General features: G+C 39.5%; 1 long non-coding RNA gene across 2 annotated transcripts in view; it reads left to right on the top strand.

Annotated features, from left to right (window-relative positions):
• Positions 1 to 26,297, top strand: part of LOC149123601 (uncharacterized) — a 38,880-nt gene extending 12,583 nt beyond the window's left edge. For both annotated transcript variants that reach the window (XR_016216259.1, XR_016216258.1), the window contains one exon: positions 24,894 to 26,297. This is a non-coding gene — a long non-coding RNA (uncharacterized LOC149123601). The remainder of the gene's footprint in view (positions 1 to 24,893) is intronic.
• Positions 26,298 to 26,499: the final 202 nt, after the last annotated feature.

Raw genomic sequence — 26,499 nt, 5'->3', positions numbered from 1 at the left:
AAATTTCATCATATCAAATATATTTTGATGATATGATAACTACATTTTACATATTCTTATTGTGTACTCTTCTGATTATTTTTACAATATAAATTCCTAAAAGTAGAATACTGGTCAAAATATATGCAAGATTTACTTTTGGTATATTTTGTCCATATCTAGAAAGATTCCTAAGCTTTTCATCTGACATGCTCTCTGGCTTTCAGAACTTTAAAAAAAAAGGTGATATTAGAAAAGATTTAACCTACACCAACAATAGACACTGAGATCCTCAGTTAAATCATTTTGTCTCTTCACCTTTGTCATGGCAAATTAGAATGTATACAGATTTTTCTGCTTTGGTATAACTATGGGAAGGTTTCATCTGACAAATTAGAGGATCTCTGCTACTTTGAGAACTAATGACGGGGGCTTCCAAGCTTACAGTGGAATAGCACTACTTGTTCGACATCTAAAATGATATGGAAATAGAACTTCTCCATTGCCTGATTGGTTTCTCAGGTTGGCATTTTGTGTATTTCTACCCAATGTGGTTGTTGCCCAGATTTGTTTACAATGTGACCAATAACATACAGACCCAAGATAGCGTATAATTACTTGGAAAATAAAACAAATAAAAGAGATCTGCTCCTTGTAGTAGGCAACTTGACTTTTTTACGTTGATATTATTTCTTAGTACTAAGAAAATTCTAGAATCTGAAGAATGAACTAATAGAGTTTGGGATTTGAGGATTTTGCTAATATAAGAAATAGGTAAAGGAGATGTTGAGTTGTTTACGTATCTATTTTTCAGAATCTTCCAGATTCTGAAAATAAAATAAATAAAATCAGAGGGGAAGTCAAAGCAAAGAAGAGCAAGACACTTTACAGCTCTAACATAATGGGATCTGGTTTACAGAGCATCTGAAAAATCAAAATACTGTGCTCCAAGGAAAAGGATGGAATATAATATCTGTCAGTTGGATTGACAAAATGGATAAGATTAAATTTAAATGTTTTTTTAAAATGACAGGTCAATATATTATAATCTTCAAATAGGGGTACAGAAAGTTAGATAAAGTGCTAAATGCAATCTTTGCTTCCAGTTTGGTTCTTTCTTGTGATTGTGTGATCAACTTGTCCTGTTTGTTGTGTGACCTCTTCCCCTACTTTGCTTGGCTCTCTGTCCCTTGCTTTTCTACTTTGCTTCACCCGGAGACTTCTACAGTTTGACCTGAACCTTCGATATGAAAAATCAGCAATCAGCATAGGTTGTGAGTCCTGCTAAGTTACAAAGTCATTCAGGCTTTAGTTCAAGCAGCAGGACACTGGGGATTTGGAGTGCTTTGGGTCATGTGATCCATTGACCTCTATCTGGGATCCGTGCCTCTGCCTAGTAACAATTGATTAATGGTGTGTGGTAACTTAAGAGAGCAGATCTCATCAGTTCCTCTGAGTTTGAAGACTTCCTCATTATCTTCGGCCTTTCACTGCTGCCCTTAGGAAATTTTACTCACAAATTAGGTTGAACAAAGTCTTCTCAAAGAAAATTATTTTCGGTGTTTGGTCATCGGGGAGCAGAAGGCTTGATGGTCATTTACTGCATTGTAAAAGGGTAAGGGAGGTGAGTAGTGATTCAAGAGCGGGGGCACTGTTCAGTCTTCCTTCCTCTTTGCTTCAGGGCTGGGATTTCAGAAGCAGTACTTTAATGAAAACTATCACTGGAGTGACAAATTGGTCTTGAACCCTTTTTTATGGGGGATATAGAAGAAGTTTAGAATTTCCAAATTTAGTACTGGAATGGTGACTATAAGAACATTTATTTATTGAGCTTTGGCATCCAATAGCCATCATGATAGTCACAACTGTTTGTTGACCCAGTAACTATTCTCTCCTTTCTGACACAATACCAGTTTTATTTAAAGCAATAATATTCCAGGTAAAGATATTCTTATCTCCCTGCTTCCTTAATTAAAGTAACTATTAATTTATTTTGGTCAACTGGATGTAAATAGGACTGTTTGGAAAGCGGTATCATTTTCCACATCAAAAGAAATAGATTCAGCTAATATGTACCGTGTTCTTTGATTTTCCCCTTCTTTCTGCCTGCATGACAAATGCAATGGCTGGAGGTAGAGCAGCCATCTCCTGACCATGAGGTTAACAGACATATGCTAGAGACAGTGCAATTAGAAGCTAGGAGGAAACTATATCTTCAATGACTTTCTAAGCTTTTGTATTAGCTCTGATTGCTGTACTCATTAAACTCATATTTGGTTAAGTCACAGAAATCTGGTTTTAGTACATATCATTGAATGTAACTCTGATCAACTCCGTTTCATTTAGATGATGCTCTATGAACTTGTTTCCTCATGCACTGAGTGAGGTTGAAAATCACCGTCTCTAACCCAACTGGTGATTGTGAATATTAAACACAACTGTGGATACTAAAATTTTAGTACCACTGACACGTGGAGGGTCTCTGTACCTACTAGCATTATCTATATTAGATGGTTAGCTCTGGCTTCTACTTCAGCTGCTATGCTGCTGTGTCTTGTCCCTTTCTGATATTCAAGTTAATTATCTCACTTTAAGTTCCAAAAACGAATACAGTTTTATACTTTTATGTTGAGATGTGTTTCATACATCACATATCTCCCATCTATTGCATATGTGAGGGCTTCCAGAACCTGATCTTCCATGATGCTAAGCTTTCTCCAGATTTATAAACTTCCCTGTGCTCTAGCTACCACAACATTCCTCTGTGGTCTACTTCCATTTACTCATGCCCACCCTTCATTATTACCAGTCTCTAGGATACCTCGATGTATTCCAATGCACTTCCACATTCTGTGATCCATTTCTATTTTATCTTTATGATGGACTTAGGAAAAGGGGACAAATATACCTAGCAGTTGAAATATGTATTTTATTATTGTTTTTAAAGATTTATTTATTCATTTGACAGAGTTACAGAGAGAGAGAAAGAAGCAGAGAGAAAGAGGTCTTCTGTCTATTGATTGACTCCCCAAATGGCCACCATGATCTGGGCTGGGCCAGGGCAAAGTCAGGAGCCAGGAGCTTCATTTGGGTCTCTCATGTGAGTTCAGGGGTCCAACCACTTGGGCCATTGTCCATTGTTTTTCTAAGGTATTAGCAGGGAGCCGGATTGGAAGTGGGGGAGCTGGGACACAAACCAGTGCCCATATGAGATGCCAGTGTCACAGGCAGCTGATTAACCTGTTATGCCACACTACCCAACCCAAAAGTTGTCTTAATTGTAAGGAGAAACTTGGGGCTGGTGCTGTGGCATAGTGGGTAAAGCCACTGCCTACAGTGCCAACATCCCATATGGGTGCTGGTTTGAGTCCTGGCTGCTCCACTTCCAATCCAGCTCTCTGCTATGGCCTGGGAAAGCAGTAGAAGATGGCCCAAGTCTCCTGCACGGGAGACCCGGAGAAAGCCCCTGACTCCTGGCTTTGGATCAGCGCAGCTCCCCCTGTTGCAGCCAATTGAGGAGTGAACCAGCAGGTAGAAGAACTCACTCTCTCTCTCTCTTCCTCTCTCTCTGCCTCTCCTCTCTCTCTCTGTGTAACTCTTTCAAATTAATTAATTAATCTTTAAAAAAAATTGTAAGGAGAAACCGCATTTGATTTTTAAAGATTCATTATTTATTTCTCTGAAAGGCAGAGTTATAGATAAAGAGAGAAAAAAGTAGAAACAGAAAGATCTTCCATCCACTGGTTCACTTCCCAAACAACTACAGTGGCCAAGGCTGGGCCTGGTTGAAGCAAGGAGCCACGAGATCCTTCTGGGTCTCTCACATGAGTGCAGGGGCCCAAGGATTTGGGCCATCCTTCACTGCTTTCCCAGGCTCATTAACAGGGAGCTGGATCAGAATTAGAGCACCTGGGAATTAAACCAGTGCCCATTGGGATACTGGCATTGCAGACAGCAACTTAACTCATTGTGCTGCACTGGCCTTATGATAAGTGTTTTGCCTTTATATTGCAAAATGCTACCAATGATGATGATGACAATGTTGAGGATGATGAAGATAGCACTGGCTAAAATATACTGATGAATTACTATGTGCCAGGTTCTTGTGCTAAGTTCTGTCTACATATCTCATATTAAGTCAGATGCCATGATATTGACTATTTTATTTGTGAGGAAACCAAGATTTAGAAGCTTTAAATGTAATTTGTGGAATATCTTAAAATGGGAAATAACTAAATTAAAACTTGACTCTAGGGGCATCTGTCTCCCAAGGTTGTACCCATAATTCCATATTATGCTACTTATAATACTCAGCTTTTTGTTGCTTTAATCAAAATACTTGGGAGAAGCTTCTTTGGGAAAGAAAGGGTTTCATTTAACGCACAGTTTTGGGGTTGCAGTTCAGGACGGAGTGGCCCCAGAGTCTGTGGAGGCTTGTCATGGTGGATGCAGAGGCATGATCACATGGTGAGCCAAGACAGAGAACCTCGGCCAGACTTGAACTCAAGTAGTATTCAAGTATCTTGCAAGAACCACCCTCTGAAGGCATGCCCCCAGTGACCTAAAGAACTCCCGCCAGTCTTACCTCCTAACTGCCACAGTTAGATCAAGTCTCCACCCTTAAACCATCAACCACTAACATTAAGACAAACATCCGCATGAGTTTTGGGAGGATAAGTCCTATTGTACCATAACACCTCCTCTGAAAATGCTCGGTATTCATGCGTTTATTCATATTTATTCATTTAGCATTTATTTAACATATACTATGTGTTTATCATTATTCTAGGTACAAGAGGTAAAAACTCCTACTCTCACAGAGTTACATTTTCAGTTACATATGAATAAATTTATCTCTACTTCTTTGTGTCGGATTTTTTGGGAACTAAAAAGATTTTTACAAATGAAGAAATTATAATTTATTTTAACTAATTGGAGTTACTGTCATGTTGAAAACAGATTTTACACATGCAATTTTACTCATCAAATTGAACATGCAACTTTCCAAATGACTTGTCAGAATTGCAATCTGAGCAAATTTGCTTGATAATTTTTTTGAATAATTATTTTTTGTAACTATTCTGTTAATGGATTTATCCCTATAATTAAACAATCATTTGTATTCTATTGTACTTGCTGTTGAATAACAAGGTATCATTCTGGAAAGGATATATACTTTGAAGTTAGAAAGAAGTGGATTCCAGTTTTACTTATGCCTTTGGGTGACAGTGTGACCTTGGGCTGTCTGCTTTGTTTTCCATTATACCCTGAATATTGCTCTTAGAGTTTAGCATAACATCACACTCTTACTACTCACAATCATAGGAATGACCAACTCTGTCCCAAGATACTCTTAACCAATATCTATTCACCCTGTTTTAGCCTTACTGACAGAGCGGGATCCTATTCTAAGGGCTAGACCCAGCTTAAAAGAAGGCAAATTGATTAGGTAAGTCAGTTGCAACAATTACAATTCTCTCAGCCACTGATTGTACTAGAGATGTTTTTGAGATCTGTTTCTAGCAAGTGGAGCATAGCATTCTGTTGGATTTCTCAAGAAAGATCTAGCCATTCCTGTCAAATAGCAGGTGCTTGTGAAATCCTTGACTGGAGCAGTGACAGACATTTTTTCCACTGCGAAAGTGAGGTCAAGAAAATTTGAGAAATGCCTCCTCAGTAGCTCAGTAGCTAGCTGGGCAGTTTATTCCATGCCTCTTGTCAACTGAACAATAAATATGTGAATGATTTAGGCCACTACCCATCAGATTTTCTGTTCCTTGTGAAGAAAGTATTCCAACTGGTATAAATGATTATGTACTGGGCAGTATGCTAAGTCCTTTCCAGTAATTGCATCTCATCATATAGCCACTCGAAGAGAAATTTTGCAGATGAGAAAACAGGTTTAGAAAACAGGTATTCATTACACCCAAACTGCAGACTGCTAGTGACTCTCTTAGGATGACTTGTCATCTGTGATAGTCCAAGAATGACTTTTTACAGGGAGTATAAGTCATTCATCCTCATAGCTCTAAGTGGCAGGTAGAATTCCATAAAATCAGTGGAATGATTCTGTATTTCATTCCAGTTCACTCTATTCCCTTTTCAGTTTTCCTTAGATCAATACAAGGATCATCATTAAGAGATAATGTTTGTTAGCAAAATGTTCTTTGTTCCGCTGGGCTTCCAAATAGAAGCAATATATTAAGAAATAAAAACTTCAGATACTTATTTATATGTACAGCAGTTTTTAAATTTCAGAAAGGCAAGATGCCCTTGCTGTATTATCATATGTTCATGGGGACAGATCTGATTAAGGGTTCTCTGATGTCAAGAATCGGGAGAGATTACTAAGTTCTATTCCAAGTCTTTGATAATGTTCTGCAACTCAAAAGCTCTTTCTCGTCCAAAAAATATCTAAAGGCATCTTTTAAAGGAATATATATACATATACACACATATATATCTATACACACACACACACACACATATATATATTTGAAAGGCAGATTGACAGAAAAGGAGAAAGACAAAGAAGAGAAAGAGAGAGATTGGGCAGAGAGAGAGAGAGGTCTTTCATCAGTGGTTCACTCTCCAAATGCTCACAACAGTTAAGGTTTGGCCAGCTCAAAGACAGGGGCCGGAAACTCCATTCAGGTCTCCCACATGGGTGGCAGGAACCCAAGTACTTGGGCCATGATATGCTCCCTTCTTACATGCATTAGAAGAAAGCTTGATTGAAGAACAGAGTAGCTGGAACTGGAACTGGCACTGTGATATGGGATGTGCATGTTCCAAACAGTGGCTTAACCTGTTTGGCCACAATGTATGTTTCATTATGGTATTTTAAGTGAAGTTGTCATGAAGTTTTTATGCCATTTTTTCCATCTAGATAGTTAGAATGGCCTTTTAACAAAATATGTATTGCATTTGCTCTGAATATTGTCTCAAATTGCTTATTCTTTCCAAGCCTTAGTTTCCTTTACTGAAAACAGGAGTTATTCACTAGAATATTCATTTATCCAATCATTTACAGGACAATATTGAGCAACCATTATGTCAGGAAGGTGTTAGTCACTAGGCTCAGACTGATACACAAAGAAAACATTACCTTTCTCTTTGAAAAGCTAGAGCCACTAGGTTGAGAAATACATGATGCTGTCAGAGAACATTGTAGAAGAAAATGGAACTGTTTAGGGATCCAAAGATAAAAAAAGGCGAAGGGAAGATTATTTTAAGTAGAAGCATTGGACAATCCAAAGCTTGGAAGGAAAATTTTGGCCTGTATGGGGACCAAGTGATTGGAGCCCAGGGAGTGAAGAGATTGTGGTCAGATGTGAAGTTGGATGAATTAATGGAAACCAGATTGCAAGGGCCTAGAAGCCTTGCTGAAGATTTTTATTTCTTTTTCTTTTTTTAAAACTTGCGTTATTTTAATTTTTTAAAGTTTCATTTAATTTATACAAATTTCATGTATTTCATATATACAGATTAGGAACATAGTGATACTTTCCACCCTATCCTCCCATAACCCAAGCTCCAACCCTTGTTCTTCCTCCCTCTCACATTCCCACTCTTAAGTTTTACAAAAATCTGTTTTCATTTTACTTAATGATCATATAGTTAACCTGACACTAAGTAAAAAAGTTCAATAAATAGTATGAAGAAAAAAAACATTGCTTCTCAACAGAAGAGACAGGGACTGTAAACAATCATAGAATCTCAAAATATCCATTTCACGCCTAAATATTACATTTAGGTACCTCGGATCAGGTGAAAAGGCAGATATCTGTCTTTTGGGGACTGGCTTATTTCACTAAGTATAATGGTTTCATCTTGTCCATTTTGTTGCAAAGACAAGATTTCATTTTTCTTTATAGCTGAGTAGTACTCCATAGTGTATATATATCATAGTTTCTTTATCCATCCAACAGTTGATGAACATCTAGGTTGATTCCATATTTTAGCTATTGTAAATTGTGCTGCAATGAACATGGGGGTGTAACTAACTCTTTCATATGCTGATTTCATTTGGTTTGGGTAAATTCCCAGGAGTGGAATGGCTGGATCATATGGTAGGTCTCTATTCAGATTTCTGAGGTATCTCTATATTGTCTTTCACAGTGGCTGCACCAGTTTACATTCCAATAAACAGTGGATTAGGGTACCTTTTTCCTCACTCCTCACCAGCATTAATTTTTCTTTTATTTCTGTATGAGAGGCATTCTAACCGGATTGAGATGAAACCTGATTGTGGTTTTGATTTGCATTTCCATGATGGCTAATGATTCTGAGCATTTTTTCAAGTGTCCCTTGCCCATTTGGACTTCCTCTCTTGAAAAATGACTGTTCAAGTCCTTTGCTCACTCCTTAACTGGATTGTTTGTTTTGTTGTTGAATTTCTTGAGCTCTTTATAGATTCTGGGTGTTAACCTATTATCAGTTGCATAGTTTACATGTATTTTCTCCCATTCTGTCAGTTGCCTCTTTACTTTGCTAGTGTTTCTTTTGCAGTGCAGAAGCTTCTCAGCTTGATGTAATCCCATTTGTCAATTTCGGCTTTGATTGTCTGTGCTTCTGGGATGTTTTCCAAGAAGTCTTTGCCTATGCTAATGTCTTTCAGAGTTTCCCCAATGTTCTTTAGTAATTTGATGGTATCAGATCATAGATTTAGGTCTTTAATCCATTTTTGAGTGGATTTTTGTGTAAGATATGTAAGATATGGGTCTTGCTTCATACTTATGCATGTTAAAATAGTTTCCCCAGCACCATTTGTTGAGGAGACTGTCCTTGCTCCAGGTATTGGTTTATGCTTTGTCAAAGACAAGTTGTTTGTAGATGTGGATTGATTTCTAGAGTTTCTATTCTATTTCTTTGGTCTACACATCTGCTTTTGTACCAGTAATAGGCTGTTTTTATTATAATTGCCCTGTAATATGTATTTAAATCAGATATTGTGATGCCTCTCACTTTGTTTTTGTTGTATAAGACTGCTTTAGCTTTCCTGGGTCTCTTGTCTTTCCAGGTGAATTTTAGTATCTTTTTTTTTCTAGATTTGCACAGAATGTCATTGTTATTTTGATTGGAAAAGCATTGAATATCTAAATTGCTTTTGGTATTGTGGACATTTTGATGATATTAATCCTTCCAATCCATGAACATGGGAGATGTTTCCATTTTTAAATATCTTCTATTACTTTCTTCAGTGTTTTGTAATTTTCAAGTAGAGATCTTTAATTCCCTTGGTTAAATTTATTCCAAGGTACTTAATTCTTTTTGGAGATATTGTGATTGGAACTGATCTTAAAAGTTATTCCTCAGCCATGGAATTGTCTGTGCATACAAAGGCTATTGAGTTTTCTGTGTTGATTTTATATCCTGCCACTTTACAAAACTCTTTTATGAATTCCAATAGTCTCCCACTGGAGTCTTTTGGATCCCCTATATATATAGGATCATGTCATCTGCAAAGAGGGATAGTTTGATTTCCTCTTTTCCAATTTGTATCCATTTGGTTTCTTTTTCTTGCCTAATGGCTCTGGCTAAAACTTCCAGGACTATATTAAATAGCAGTGTTGAGAGTGGGCATCCTTGCGTGGTTCTGGATCTTACAGGGAATGCTTCCAGCTTTTCCTCATTCAATAGGATGCTGGCCATGGGTTTGTCATAAATTGCTTTGATTGTGTTAAGGAATGTTACTTCTACTCCCAGTTTGCTTAAGGTTTACATCATGAAAGGATGTTGTACTTTATCAAGAGCTTTCTCTGCATCTATTGAGATAACTATATGGTTTTCATTTTCAGTTTGTTAATATGAAGTATCACATCGATTGATCTGCAGTTGTGGAGCTGCCCCTGCATACCAGGGATAAATCCCAATTGGTCCGAGTGAATGAACTTTCTAATGTGTTGTTGGATTCGATTAGCTAATATTTTATTGAGGATTTTTGCATCTACGTTCATTGATCTATAGTTCTCTTTCTCTGTGGTATCATTTTCTGGTTTGGATTTGAGGTGATGCAAGGCTCACATATTGGGAGGATTACATCCCTTTCAATTGTTTTGAATAAACAGAGAGAAAGGTCTTCCTCCCGTAGGTTCACCCCCCAAATGGCCACTATGGCCAGAGCTACACTGATCTGAAGTCAGGAGCCAGGTGCTTTCTCCTGGTCTCCCATGCTGGTGCAGGGGCCCAAGCACTTGGGCCATCCTCCACTGCCTTCCCGGGCCACAGCAGAGAGCTGTACTGGAAGAGGAGCAACCAGGACTAGAACCCGGTGCCCATATGGGATGCCGCGCCACAGGCAGAAAATTAACCAAGTGAGCTATGTCGCCGGCCCCCTCTGTTGTTTTTCTGTCTAGTTGATCTGTCCATTGCTGAAAGTAGGGTGTCAAAGTCCCCGTTACTATTGCATTGGAGTATATATCTCTCTTCAGATCCATTAACATTTCTTTTAAATAGCAAGGTGCCCTGTATTTGGGTGCATATACATTTATTATAGTCATATCTTCCTGTTGAATTGATCCCTTAATCTTTACATAGTGCCCTTCTCTGTCTCTTTTAACAGTTTTTGTTTTAATGTCTATTGTGTCTAATATTAGTATGGCAACATCTGCCCTTTTTTGATTTCTGTTAGCATGGAATAACTTTTTCAATCCTTTCAATTTCAGTCTGTGTGTGTCTTTGTTAGTGAGATATGTTTCTTGGAGGCAGTAAATAGATGGTTCTTGTTTTTTAATCCATTCAGCTAGTCTGTATCTTTTAACTGGAGAGTCTTTTCTGGTCATGCTTGTTAGGAGTTCTATGTGCTTCCTCTACTTGTACATCCCTTTCTCTCTCCAAATTGGTGAAATTTTCTGTAATTATTTCACTAAATAAGCTTTCAAGTCTATTCTCTTTCCACACCTTCAAGAACTCCTGAGACCCATACGTTGGGCCATTTAATAGTATTCCTTAAATACTTAAATCTGCAACACTATTTTTAAGTTTTCTCATTTCTTTGTCTTGTTTTTATTTGTTTGTTTTTCTTTCTTTTTTGTTTTGTGTGTGTGTGTGTGTGTGTGTGTTTGTGTGTTTTTTTGGTCTGACTGAGAGTTCCAAAGATTTGTCTTCAAGCTTGGGGGTGTTCTTTCTTCTGCCTCACCAAGTCTGCTGTTAAGGCTTTCTGCTGCTTTTTTAAATTTTATCTATTGAATTCTTCATTTCTAATATTTTATTTTGATTTCTCTTTAAAATTTCAATTTCATGGGAAAAATTTTCATTCATGTCATGTATGGTTTTAAACCTATGATTATTTTTTTGAATTCTGTTTCTGGAATTTCCCCAATATCTTCATCTGAATACCAAGAGGTATGTGGTGGGTGTGGTCAGTGAGCTCTAGTTAGTGCTCCAAGGTGGAATGAGGTATCTAGGGTAACACCCAAGTTGGGCATGATGGTAGATCTCCTTGTTTACAGAGGTAGGGAAATGGCACCTCTCTTGGTGTGATCATCCCCTCACCTCTTATTTTCCAAGCTGAGTGATGCCTGGGTGTTAGCCCTCAGTGTGTCCAATACTAATCCACGCCACCATACAAACCACACAAATCACCTGCACAGTCCTCATTGGGAGCACAGTTCCCACTGCAATGACTTGCCCCAGGTAACCAGGGAGCTCTGAGCATGATTTCCCAGAGACCCAGCTGCACCCTGTACCTTTTCATGTAACCACTGAGTCCCCATAGCCTCAGAACACAAGGATCCCACAGTCTGTGGGTGTAGTTTTGCTCTGCCCTGCCAGTCTATCAAGTCAACAGAGAGGCAGATGTCCACTGTGACAGCTCCACCTAAGCATCTTGACATGGGAGGCTGGGTGTGCCTCACAGTCCTACGTGGGTGCCCAGCAACCTTCTAGTCAGGCTCAAAGTCAGTGGGGACTGCAGAGTTTTCCTTCCACTAGAATCTCTGGATCATGCACGCACACAAGAGCCACTGGTCGAATGTTGTTCTCTTCCTGCCACTGCTTCCAGGACTGCCAAGAAGATGGCATCCTGTCTCAGTCAGTTATTGTGCATGTGCACACAGCCTTTTCAAACTGCTTCCCGAACCCAAAATGGTACCCAACCTTTCTCATCCAGGCAGTAGGTGCTGTTTTGGGGAAGTTGGGGTGAGATAAATGTGCCCTCTCTATTTCTGCTGGGTCCATGGGTAACCACTAGCAACTGCTAGCCCCTAGGGCTCCAGTCTGGACTCACCCTATGCTCTCCCTCTGGCTACATCACCATGGTTTTCTGCTGTCTGCTCTCACCTCTGTCTCCAAGCCTCAATGAAGCAGCATCCTGCTCTGGATTTCTGCTGTTGCAGATGTATGTTGTGTTCATTTTTGTGCTGCTTGTCCTCACCTTCCACAGAGGTCTGCAGCATTCTTCATCTTCTTGTAGGATTTCCAGTGCATTTTCTCCCTGATTTTCCCCTGCAAGTGCACCTCCTACACTTTTTTTTTTTACTATTTATCCCTAGCCTAGCACAGTATGTCATTCCCTAATCTACAGTCTTTGAATTGAAGATTTTTATTTCTTCTTGATTATGGTGAAAAGTCACTGAAGGGTATTATTAATTGGGATGTACTCTGAATATCAAGAGTAGATTAGAGTGGAAGCAGGGGACTAGCTTAGAATCCATGCAACTATGGCCTAGAGAAATGATGGTAGCAACAGACCAGTGGATAGAATCCACTACTACCAGCCATTCACTTTGAGACTGTCATCAGCACCTTGCTCTATTCCTACATGGTATGTTGATGAAATGCAAAAGCACAGAACAAAATGTTAGAACTTTTCCAATTCCAGATGGCAATTAAAACCATCATTTTAGGGGCTGGTGATATAATGGGTTAAGCTGCTGCCTATGATGCTGGGATCCCTTATGGGTGCTGGTTTGAATCCTGGTTGCTCCACTTCCAATCCAGCTTCCTGCTAATGTGCTGGGAAAGCAGCAGAAGATGGCCCAAATACTTGGCACCCCTGCCATCCATTTAGGAGACCCAGATGAAGCTACTGGCTCCACTTAGGCTTGGTCCAGTTCCGGCTGTTGTGGGCATTTGGGAAGTTAACTAGCAAATGAAAGATCTCTCTCTTTCTCTGTCTCTGTCTCTGTCTCTGTCTCTCTCTGTGTGTGTGTGTGTGTGTGTGTGTGTGTGTGTGAGGACTAATTTCTATTATCTTATTTATATTATATTAAGTTGAGCTACCACCAGTCTTCATCCTACATGGTTCTTGTCTTTTGATAAATGAATCTTGGAAAGTCTAGAGGTGTTTGAAACTCAAAATGCTTCTTCGGTGGGAGAATGCCAAAATTGGAACAAGGGACTTGTGAATGCCACTCTAGTTACATTGTAATAGCTAGTATCCCTGTCGGGATAAATTAAGCTGATCCCTTGCTGAACACACCTGGACTAGGAGTTTCATTTCTGTCTTTCATTGGCTACATATAAATGCATAGCTGTGGTTTCGCTAGTTTCATCCTCCTCTATCATTCTACACCACATTTTTTAAGGCAGCAACTTATTTACCTATTCTGTTATTTAGATTTGTTCCCATTTGAGGATTTTCATTGAAATTTATGTCAAATGCAGGTATCAATAGAATTTAATCAATTCACAGTATCATAGAGTCCTTACTGGTATTTAAATCATTTATGATTATTGACTTTAACTGATCAGAAATGCAACCGTAATTAATGTTGCATAGTAAGAAAGAAAATATATTAGTTAACATAATAAATACAAATATATGCATAATTGAATCATGGTTAAATCCAAGTGCTCAAGAGGGGTCATGAGATTCTAGCATCTTCTCTCTTTCTTCTTCTTTTTTACAGTTTAGTGGGAAAGATAAGTTTTTAAAAAAATACGCTATAATGGGAGAACATCAGAACATCTGCATGATTCAGAAACAGCAGTGAGAGTGAAGGTCATGCCATTCTCATGTTTATGCACTTTATATAGGAAGACAAGGTTTATAAGGGTTGGGAAAGTGGAAAATCATTTACAGTCTTTGTTTTGCTTCTTCCTTTAAAAAATGATATTTTTATTATTAACCTATTTGAAAGGCAGAGTGATAGAAAGGGGGCGAGAGAGATCTTGAATCTACTAGTTAAATCCCCAAATGCCCGTGACAGCTGGGGTAGGGTCAGACAGAAGCCAGGATCCAGGAGCTCCATCTGGGTCTCTCATGTGGGTGACAGGAACCCCACTACTTGGGCCGTCATCTGCAGCCTTCCTAGGTGCATTAGCAGGAAGCTGGATCAGAAGAGGAGGAAATCTGTAGCAGTGAATTTGAGACTTTGAGAAGGGATGACTTGAGCTGCCCTTGTCTTGTTTGTAGAGGAACAGTTTCTTTTTCTATTTTTTTTCCGGGTTTGTTTCTTCATACTATATGTTGAACTCTTAATATAGAGTTAATCATATGTGTATAAAGTCAATTGAAAATAGATCACAGTAAAAAATAAGAGTGGGAATATGAGGGGGAGAAGGAAGTTTGTAACTGTAAAACTGTATAGTTCTGCATACATTCCTACAGTCTTGCATCTAAAGTTATAGTTTAAAAACTTGTCATGGGACCCCAAATCCCATTAAGCTGGGTAGTAAAAACATTTTAAGTGTTAACGGATCATATTAGGTGTTAAAGTGATCGTATAGATAGAATTAAGTGTTAAAGAGATCATATAAATAAGATCAAATGTCTGGTAATAATAATAGATAGAATTTAAAAGGAGAGAATGTTCCACATGGGAAGCAGTCCATACAGCAGACTCATAGAATGACAGTTGCTTTAAGTAACACTCTGACCTCAGAATCAACCCTTAAGGCTTCCTGGTCTGTCTGAAAAGCCCATGAGAGCATTTCAGGCATGGAAAGCCAAGACACTATGGCAAAAAATGTTCTACATGAAGGATCTCTGTGAATAAGATGCGAGCAGAAAGAAGTGGCTATCAAAGAAGGATGTACTTTTCTCTGAAGGGAGGAGAGAACTTCCACTTTGCTTAGGGCTTTGTCCAAATGCTGATGGAGTTTGTGGACTCAAAAGGCTTTCAAAGCCTAGGCAGTTCATAACAGGAGTCTTGGGTGGTCACTGATGTCATACATAACAGTGTTAATTATTAAATTAACAGCAGGTTTCACTGTGCACTGACTCCCCATGCAGGACCTCTGTCCTCAATGAGTTGTATTATGAGAGTTAACTGTAAAACTAGTTCTCAGTTTGTGTGTGTGTATGTGTTTGTGTGTGCAAATCGTTGGAATTTTTACTTAGTATAGAGTTGGTCTTCTGTATACAAAGTTAATTGAAACTGAATCTCAATGAAGAATGGGACTGGCAAGGGGAGAGGGAGGAGGAAGAGGGGTGGGAGTGTGGATGGGAAAGGCAGGTATTGTGGGAAGGATAACTATATTCCTAAAGTTGTACTTATGAAATTTGTATTATTTAAAAAATAAATTAAAAAGCATAAGAAATTAAAAATAAATAAATAAAAAATAAAGAAGGGGAGGAGCCATGACTTGAACAGGCACTCTCCTATGGGATGAAGGCATCTCAAACTGTGGCTTAACCTACTGTACCACAAAATCTGCTCCTTGTTTTATGTCATAAATTCAGTTCTCTTTCCAAAGATTAAATTTTTTGCAATTCTAGGTAAAGGATATCATAAATGTAGAATCACAGTTTTAAATACAGATCATCCTAGCATAAGTTAATTATGGTTAGGAAACCATACAAAGTCACCTCAAGTATAAAGCATTTCTGTTTTATGAGGATGAGAGTTCACTTCTCAGTTTAGATGTTACTTCCTTCAGGAAGCTTCCTGATCTACCTTCTCTCACCCTCCACCAAAATTAGGTCATTGACTTTCCCATGTCCAGAAGTAATTCAGTGTTCAGATTTTGGAGGCAGCCATCCCAGAGCTGGAATTCCAGGCTTTCTTCTCTCTGGCTGGATGACTTGCAAGTCACTTCCCCTTTCCTGGGTGTCAGTTTTTTCTCATATGACCTAAGCAGAACAGTTCTCATGCATTGGCTCACGTGGTGAACTGAATGCAATAATGTTGGCAAAGCCTTTAGCACCACACTGGTCACTCAGAGATCAGTGCCCAGTGAAAAATAGCCTTCATGATTAGTAGTTATTGTATTTGATCCTTTTCTCATCTCTCTCTTTCCTATTAGTAGAGGGAGATTGGGGGACATGTCTCTTCATTGTTATCGTGGACTGCACAGATGCACTGGAAAGATAAGATATGAATCCCTGCTCCACTATTTATTATGTGTGTGACTCAGAGTGAATTACTTCTCCTGGCAAATCCTCAGTTTCCTAGCTTACAACGTATAGATAATGGTGGTACCCACTTCTTAGGGTTGCTGTAAGGACTAAGTGATTTTAGTATTTTTGAGTGTTCAATAAAGTCTTAGGCATATTGTAAATATTTATTATTGTTGTTGTTGATGTGCTAAATCCTGATGCCTTTTTCAGCTTCCAGTGAACAATTTGCAGTTGATAAATATTTCCTGATCAACAAATGAATATGTTTTCCTCCCTCTTTCCTGTACTGGATTTTTACTTTTGGTCTTAATTTCTATTTTCTGTCTGCTTTCCCTGGCATTAGCCTAAAGAAAGCACCATGGAAACAGAAAACAAATTCTCCAGGACTCATGCCTTATCTCTCAATTACCTGTTCTCTGCAGGCCATGGTGTCCCTTTCGGTGTAACAGAGACAGAGATGGCTTGCTTGCTCCTGTCTATTTAAATTATAAGAGGCAACAGCTTTGAAAATTTCAAGCCAGCATTTCAGGGAGGAAGACTTCATCTTCAACCAAACACATAGTCACTATGCTAGCATCCCCATCCCTTCTCTTATGGTGCTGGATTTTCTCTGTTAGTGACTTCTAACCACCATGGAACCACTGTGGTAGAAGATGAATTCTTGGGAAAATTGATTTTTTAAGTGATTTTTTCCTATCTGTTGCTTCCAAACATTGTTTGGTATTTTTCCATATACATATGTATTTTACATAAATAAGCATATAAATAAGCACATTTATATATAATAGCTTTTTTATGGCATAATTGTTATACAGAAAACTGCAACATACTTAATGTATACCATTTGATTGGTCTGCATATATGCATATATCCATGAAATTATTACCACAATTAAGGTAATGAAAGCCCATCAACTCTGAATTTTTTCCTGCCAGTTTTTTATGTGTACTTGTATGGAGTAACTTGAGATCTACCCTATTGTGGGGAGCAACCCGGACTAGACTAAGTTACTGGAATTAAGACTTATTCTATGCATCTGCTCTCCCACAATATGGCGCTGGGAGAGGAGAAAACAGCTTCTACGCAGCTGCCTCTTGCCAACTTGAGTGATGACCTCCAGGAGCTGATCCTGCTCCTGATTGGAGGAGAGCAGCGTACTCGGCGTGTGGGCAGCCGAGTTGGGATTGGCGGAAGAGGACTATAAAGGAGGAGAGAGACAACATGCACCAGGGAACATCTAAGAGGGACACCTGTGCAGCCCCCGAGAGAGCCGGCCGGCGGTGTGCTGCTCCCCCGCGGAAGTGGGGAAAGTGGCTAGGGGGAACCGCCCTTCCACGGAGGTGGAAGGGTCGGTAGCCAACCCGGGAAGAACCAGCAGCAAACCCGGGGAGGGCCGAGCAGACGAAAGAACAGCGCAGGGTCCTGTGTCGTTCCTCCACGAAGAGGGGGAGCGACACCCTATTACCAAAATTTTAAGGTATAATATAGTATTGTTAACTATGGGCACTATGCTGAACAGCAGATCTCTAGAACTTATTCATCTGAATTCAGCTGAAGCTTTATACCCACTGACAATGGAGCAGTATACAACCTTTATAAAGAAGTAAATCTTTCCATATGTCACAACCCGGATGAACTTGGAGAACATCAGAGTTAGTCAGATAAACAAGAGGCAGAAGAATCAAATACTGCATGATCCCATTTATGTTAGATATCTAGTCAAACTCTCTGAAGCAGAGAGTAGAATGGTGGTTACCATGAGCTTGGAGGAGAGGGAAACAATAAATCATTACTTGTCTATTTATCAAAGCTTGACTGTCAGGTGCACTTGAGATTGTAGGGTAAAGAAAAACTATTAGATATTAGATTAGTTTTAGGGAAATAGCCATTAGATTCTTTTGGAGGAACAGGCCTGAAAGATCCAGTGGCTTCCACACTAAGCGCCTTCCTGAAATGGCCACAGTGATATGGTGGGGAGCCAAAGAGAAGCCTGCTCAATAATCTCTCTTGCCTGCTGTTTCATATCAACTCATTCCAAAGGCAGCTCACTCATAGACTGACTCAAAGGTGTGAAATTTCCACCCAGAGCTAGTGCGAATGCAGAGACCATCCATCCACATCCTGTCCCAGCATCCCTCCTCAACACAGTCCTTTCTAATACTTCCTTCATTTTACTACCATATGGATGGACAGATCCTGGCTTTAGAAGTAATGTAGTGGTTGGCACAATATTATTCTCTTGAACTTTTGCTTTGCTTTTACCCTCTCCCTCTTTGTTCCCTGTCTTAGTGAAGAATAAAAATGTTTATTTTGTTGATTTATTTATTTAAATAGATTTACTTATTTGAAAGGCAGAGTGACAGAGAGAAGGAGAGACAGAGCAAAAGAGTAAGTTCTGTCCACTGATTAGCTTCCCAAATGGCTGCAACAGCCAGGGCTAGGCTGGGACTAAGCCAAGAACACCATCCTTGTCTCCCACACTGGGCCATCTTCTGCTGCCTTCCCAGGAACACTCTCAGGGAGCTGGATCAGAAGCAGAGCAGTTGGGGCTCTAACCAAGACCCCAGTATGGGGTGCCAATGTCATGTGCTACTTAACCTGCTGTGCCACAGCACCTTTTCCCCAAATTCTTTTGTCCCCTTCTCCTACTATGCTCTTTGTAAAGAGGTCATCAGGGGCAACTACACCTTGAGGTGGTGAGTTATGGTCCCCATGGTGAGGAATGTATATAAGTTATTGATTTTGTGGTTTTTTTTTTTTTTTGAATCCAGCAACCTCCCACCACCTGGTTTGATCTTGTGTGTTTTGTATTTCTTGCATTTTCTTGTGAATCATTATATTTTCTAACCTTAAAGGAAATAAGTGGATATTTTTTTCATTAAGTATAATGCTTGTATATTTTTGAGAAGTACCTTTTTACCATTGAAACTACTATTTGTAGTTTTAAGGTTTAAAAAATATATTATCTTGGCATTAAAATTCACTAAGCTTTTTTCCCTATATGTAGCAAGGTAACTATAATTTTTCTCCTTTCATTAACATGGATCAAATGTATTTTTAAAAATGTTTATATAACTCATTTTTCTGGGTTAAAAAACTCCATTTGATCATGATATACCTTTAAATATTCTATTGAATTTAGCTAGCTATTTTTTTTGATTTTTGTATTTATGTTATCAAATGGAATTGAACTATAATTTATCTTGTTATTTATCCTTGCCTAGTTTTTATATAAATTAATGGCATTGTAAAATAAATTAGGCTGCTTTCCTTATTTTTCTGTGTTCTGGAAAATTTATCTAAGATTAGGATTATTCATTTCTTTTAAGTTATTTGAGAGTAGGATTTTGTCTTAGAGGAGAGGGCAAGATCTTTTTTGTATACAATTTAATTGTCTAATACATTCATATATTTGAAATTTTCTGGTTTTTTTGTTGTGTTAATATTGGCTTTTTATGTTTTTCTCCAAAATGAATGCATTTAGTTAGATTTCAAAGCTGTTGGTATATGGTATGGTTGTTCGTTATATTCTTTGTTTATTTTTTGCTTATTTATTTTTTATCCATATAAAGAGAACAGATTTCATGCATTCCACAGATACAACTCCAAGAAAACAACCATAGTGCCCTCCCTCCCATTTTCCCTCCCTCAACCTCCCCTCCATTCCCTTCCCTTCCTCCTCTTCTTCAAATTTTGCAAATACAGAATCTCTATAGTCACAAGCTTAATGCACCACTAACCATAATATTCAACAAGTAAAAAGTATAAAGATCACAATTCCATAGGAGTATGAACAAGGGGTAAAAACAACAATCAAATCACAAGATGTCTGTTTTGTTCTGATACCTTTTTTTGGTATTCTATATTAACTATATCAGAGGAAACATAATTTTTTCCTTTTTAGGACTAGCTTATATCACTAAGCATAATGGTTTCCAGTTGCATTCATTTTGTTTCAAAAGAGAGGATTCTATTTTATGGCTGAGTAGTATTCCATAGTGAATGTACACCACATTATCTTTATCTAGTCATCATTGATGGACATATGTGTTGATTCCATCTTAGCCATTGTGAATTGAGCTGGAATAAGCATGGGGTACATAACTCATATGCTGATTTTGTTTGAGTAAATTCCCAGGGGTGGGATGGCTGGGTCATATTGTACATCTGTTTTCAGATTTCTGAGGAATCTCCACACTGTCTTCCATAATGGTTGTGTTAGTTTACATTCCCACCAACAGTGTATTAGGGTTCCTTTCCCCACAGATCTCAATAGCATTTGTCATTTCTTGATTTTTTGGTGGTCATCCTTCTAACTGGGCTGAGGGAAACCTCACTGTAGTTTTCATTTGCATTTCCCTGATGACTAATGATCCTGAACATTTTTTTCATGTGTCTCTTGGCCATTTGTATTTCACATGATATTCCTTAATATTTTTTTGACAGGCAGAGTTAGACAGTGAGAGAGAGAGAGAGACAGAGAGAAAGGTCTTCCTTTTCTGTTAGTTCACCCCCCAAGTGGCTGCTATGGCCGGTGCGTTGCGGCCGGCGCACTGCACCCATCTGAACCCAGAAGACAGGTCTTTCCTCCTGGTCTCCCATGCGGGTGCAGGGCCCAAGCACTTGGGCCATCCTCCACTGCCCTCCTGGGCCACAGCAGAGAGCTGGACTGGAAGAGGAGAAACCGGGACAGAATCTGGCACCCCAACCGGGATGAGAACCTGGGGTGCCGGCGCCACAGACGGAGGATTAGCCTAGTGAGCTGAGGCGCCAGCCCATCCTTAATAATTTTTAAAACATCAGTTATATTTAATTTTTCTATCGACTTGTTATGTTTGCTTTTGTTAGATTTTTCAACAAAATCACTAACCTTGGGTCTTGGACATGAATTACTCATGGGAATATAGTTCTTCTTTTTGGGTTATCAGCCTCAGAAGATTGTAGAAGTTGTCAATGAAAATACAAAATTAGCATTTCAGGTCCAAAAATCAGCAGAACTTAGGCAAGCATTTACTATAAATCTTTTAAATACAATACAGATAGGAAAAAAGAAAGACGATTTTCTCTGAAGATCATTTCTTTTCTCATTCAGTTTAAACTGTGCTAAATGTGGGCGGAATCAAGCAGTTCAGATAGCAGGAGGAGAGAGTCCATTCCTGCCCTGTCAATTAGGAGTTGAGAAGCTGAAGGAGACCAGTTTCAAATTGAGCACAAGGGTTTTGGCCAAAGTAAAAGCAGCTGGAAGCTTGTGTTCATCAAATTTGAACAAGCCATACTTCTATGTTTTTCCCCCTACAGGCAGCTAGTGCTAAACCTCAAGAAGGATTTATTTATTCAGCACTTAGGAAAATGCAGTTTAAAAATGCACATGCATGTGCATGCACACACACAAGATAGAAACAAAAGCTTGTTTTTTTAATGCCCAGATGAACCAAGGCATGATAAATCAGGTTCTCAAATCAGCCACGGTGAACAAGGTTAGCAAATGGGAATCATCCGTAGAAGAATTGTATCTCTGTAGACTGAGATGTGGAGAAATCAAACTGGAGCCTTCTAAGGGCAAAAGGAAAAAAGAAATGGTTAAGCCATCTGTCTGTAGTAAGCGTTACACCCATGTCATGGTACAATCCAGGGCGGTAGGTTTTATTGTTCTCGGTTTAAAGAAGCGCTCAAGGTGAAGCACCTTGTCTGGGAAGAACCCTGAGCTTTGGATGCTGGGTGTCATGTGCATGTGTTGGAGTACAAACATTGCAGTTTACTATTTGAGTCTGAATCCTGCTCTGCCACTTGGCAGCTGTGTAGCCCTGAATACATTACCCACCTCTCTCTGCTCTGCCTCAAATTCATTATCTGTTACATGGGATTAGGGAAAATACCTACCACGTAGGACTTCGTGATGGTTAAATGAATGAGTGCATAGTAAAGCGGGAGTGTGGCCTCTCCTCCTGAAATAGCCCTGAATGAAACGTGTGTGTCTGGAAAGGAGCGAGGCATGGGGGGAGCAGACAGGGTCTACTGCAACTTTCAGGACAGTTTTTTCGTTTGTTTGTTTCACCCTGTAAAGTGCATTGAGTACTTAGTATGTAAAAAGTATCACTTCTTTATTTTCTTATTTTTTGAAAGATTAAATTTATTTATTTGAAATGCAGAGTGACAGAGAGAAAGAAGGAAAGAAAGAGAGTTCATCCACTCACTGGTTCTTTCCCCAGATGGCTGCGATGTTGGCACTGGGCCAGACCGAAGCCAGGAGTGTGGAACTCAATCCAGGTCTCCCACGAGGGTGGCAGGGGTCATCCAAGTACTTGGACCGTCTTCTGCTGATTTCCCAGGCTCATCACCAAGAAACTAGACTGGAAGTGGAACAATCTGGACTCGACATGGAGTTCTGATATGGGATGCCAGCATTACAAGTGGCAGCTCATTCTACAGCACCACAATGCCAGTCCCCTGAAGTATCATTTCTTTCTGCTTTTCCTTCTTGCACTTGGACTTTGTAGATGAAATAGCCAGTGTCTGGAGACCTACTTCAAGTGGGTCAGTCTGCAGCTGCGGTCATGGTAATGCTGGCTTCCAGTAAGAGAACAGGCCTTCTCCTTTCTTCCCTTCTCTTCGTCCTCTGCTTTTCCTCCTCCTCTTCTCCCCTTCATTCTCTTCTCAAAGTAATTGAATAGACCTATAGCCACAGCTCCTCCTTATTCTCATCTCATGTCTTTTGACAACACATTCTATGTATTCATAAACGTGATAGATTTTTCCATTGCAGAATTAGGGATTTAAGGGTCCAGATTCTTCATTTCAAAGATGGGAAAATGGGCCGGGAGAGTTAGAGGTTAGTGCAAGATTGCACAGTTACTGGTAATGGTGTTAAAGACTCTCTCCATTATAGCAGAATATATGCAGTGTTTATTTAAAAATAATTATTAGAAATGCTCATTATGCTCACTAAAATTTTATTTATAGTTTTCATCATTTTGTACACTCGAGGCATTATTATTATTTTGTTATTACCTTTCATTTTTAACCTTTGTGACTCTACGTGGAGACAGAGGGGGACATTCCTTCCTTTATCAAACAAACTGGGCAAAAGGCTCCCAGTGGTCTCTCCAGTTTTCACTGTTGGCTCTAGGCTGGAAATGTGGATTCTAGCTCCCAGGTGATCCTACGCTGTCATAGCAGCAAAGGAAGTATGACTAAGAGCCTAACACTAAATGTCATCAAGTGTTGCAAGGCATGGAGGGAAAATAACCTGTATCCTCAGGGGCTGGTGCTGTGGCATAGTGGGTAAAGCCACCGCCTAAAGCACAGGCATCCCATCCCAGCTGCTCCACTTCTGATCCAGCTCCCTGAAAGCAGTAGAAGATGGCCCAAGTACTTGGGCTCCTGCATCCATGTCGGAGACCTAGAAGAAACTCCTGGCTTTGGATTGGCCCAGCTCCAGCCTTTGCGGCCATTTGGGGAGTGATCCAGCAGATGGAAGATCTCTCTGTCTCTTCCTATCTCACTATAACCCTGCTTTTCAAACGTATCTTTTTAAAAAAAGTTATCTACTTAGTGTCTACTGGGGAACACACAGGTAGCATAAATATAAATGTCTCTTCCTCTTTGTAACTCTGACTTAAATGAATAAATCTTGTAAAAAAATAATATGAGACATTGGAGCTGGCATTGTGGCACAGTGGGTTAGGATGTCTCCTTCGACACTGGGATTCCATATCAGAGCACCTGTTCAAGTCTCAGTTGTACCAGTTTTGATCAGCTCTCTGCTAATGTGCCTGGGAAAGCAACAGAAAAAAGCCTAAGTTCTTGGGCCCCTGAGCCCACATGGGCGACCTGGATGGAGTTCCTGGCTCCTTGCTTCAAACCTCCCAGCCCCAACTGCTGTGCTCTCTCCTCTCTCCCTCTCTCTCTCTCTCTCCCTCCCTCCTCTCTCTCCCTCCCTCCTCTCTCTCCTTCCACCCACCTTCTTCTCTCTCTGTGTATCACTCTGCTTTTCAAATAAATACAATGAATATTTTTAAAAATAAAATGAAACATTGATTTATAAATGTATAATAGGATAACAGAAAAGATAACCTATAGATAGGAGGTATTAATGAAACAGATTGATTTCAAAAACAATCACTAGGATTGTTCCTATAGTAATTTTTATTATTTTTATTCTTCTCAGTTCAAGGGGCGAAATACACAATGAGTGAGGCCCTGTCTGATGCAGTTAACTTGGGGCAGGGGGTGTAACCTGAGTGTAGACAGCGCTGCCTCTCAGTGAAGCTACAGCTATGCCTCACCTTTGTTTTACATCATTTGCTGCTTAGGTCATTTATTTGCTTCTGCTGTCCAGCTCTCTCTCAACTCTGGCTTTTTATTTGACCTCAGCAGGTGTAGCATAATATTTTGAGGTCCTATATGAATGTTTTAAAACAGTGTTTCATTTTGCAATTTACAATATGAACAGAGATCCTTGAAACACCACAAAAATAATGGCAACAAAAAGTAAACACCTCTGAAGTTGTAGTCAGAAGTCATTCCCACCTCACTTCTGGTTACTCTCCCCTCTTAATTCCTGGCAGTCCTGCGTTTGTCAAGTGCCGGTCGTCAGCACCAAATGGTAATTTATCATCTTTCTTGGCAGGCTTCCTGCTTCATCCTGCACCTGCCTTCTTGAAAGAAAACAAGACATCAGATACTTATTCAAATAATGGAATAGCTGATCAACTGGGTCTCTGCACAATAGAGAGTTATCCATGATAAAAGAACAACTTTTTCATGCATTGTAAGTGACATATGCATCCTTTCTCTTAAGATTTATGAACCCATGACTATTAGTATTGTTAATATAATCAAACCTTTTACAGCCTCACTCCAACGCTTAAAATTTATTGTCAATTGGCTGCTAGAGGGAAGTCAATCAATTTCATAAATGCTTAAGCACCTGCATTCTCTTTGAATCAGAAGGAAGAATCAATACCAAGTCCTCATTTTTTGCCAAGTATTATGCAACCAGCTCTTACAAGTTCAGGAAGACTTGTAATTCAGACCGTCACATGTAAAGATATCACAAGCTGATCTTACGTGCTGGTGTGTTTTTGAAAGGAGGAGTCTTCCTTTTTTATTGCTAAATCCTAATGAAAAAGCTGTCCAAGAGAAACAGGTTCTGCTAATATTGTTTGGCGTTAAGTCTTGGGTTTGCGGTGTGGTGAGAGTGTGTGTGGTGCATATGTATTTTATAACAAACATTTATTTTTTTATCTGTTAATGAGGTATGGTGCTAGCCAGTGAATGTATAAGGGTGATTGAGACAGAGACTTCACATTCAGTTAGTAACAGAGGACATATATACACATCAATTTAGTTGTTACATAAAGCAGAATTATTTAGTTGCTGGTGCTGAGGAAAGAAAGGAAAATAAGGGAAAAGATAGGGAAAGAAAAAAAAACACAAAAGTTTAGTAGATGGTTTATAATCAGGCTAGGCTGTACCTCATCTGTTCTTATGTATTTATTTGAGAGGGAGGGAGTAAGAGAAAGAGAAAGTTAACTATCTGCTGGTCTACTCTCCAAAAGTCCCAAGTGGCTGGGTCCAGGCCTGAGTCAGGTTGAAACTGGGAGGTGGAGTTCAACCTAAGTCTTCCATCTAGGCAGCAGGGACCCAAGCACTTGAGCCATCACTGCTGTCACCCATGGTTTGCATTAACAGGAAGTTGTAATCAAGAGCAGACACTGGTATGAGATGCAGATGTCCCAAGTAGTGGCTTAACCAGTGAGCCAAAAGCCTGTGCCTAGAGCCTCTGCTTCAGTGTTTACATTTAGTAAGTGTAATATAAGGTGAATATATGGAGGGGGGTGTGTAAGTAAGTTCAAAGTGATTTAATTCCTTTTTCTTTTTTTTTAAAAAAAAGATTTAATAGTTTATTTGAAAGCCAGAGTTATACACACAGAGAGAAGGAGAGTCAGAGAGAGAGAGAGAGGTCTTTCATCTGCTGAATCACTCTCCAACTGGCTGCAATGGCTGGAGCTGCGCCAATCAGAGGCCAGGAGCCAGGAGTTTCCCCCAGGTCTCCCACATGGATGCAGGGGCCCAAGGACTTGGGCCATCCTCCACTGCTTTCCCAGGCCATAGCAGAGAGCTGGATAGGAAGTGGAGTAGCTTGGACTTGAACCACCCAAATGGGATGCCGGCACTGCCGGCAGTGCCCCACCTGCTACACCACAGAGCTGCCCCCAATTCCTTTTTTCCTA

Source organism: Oryctolagus cuniculus, chromosome 11, assembly GCF_051225735.1.
Source record: "Oryctolagus cuniculus isolate XC-2025 breed Fujian yellow rabbit chromosome 11, ASM5122573v1, whole genome shotgun sequence".
In the NCBI taxonomy this organism is placed as follows: domain Eukaryota; kingdom Metazoa; phylum Chordata; class Mammalia; order Lagomorpha; family Leporidae; genus Oryctolagus; species Oryctolagus cuniculus.
The sequence above is the reverse complement of the archived record's forward strand: the minus strand, read 5'-3'. Positions and strand labels throughout refer to the sequence as shown.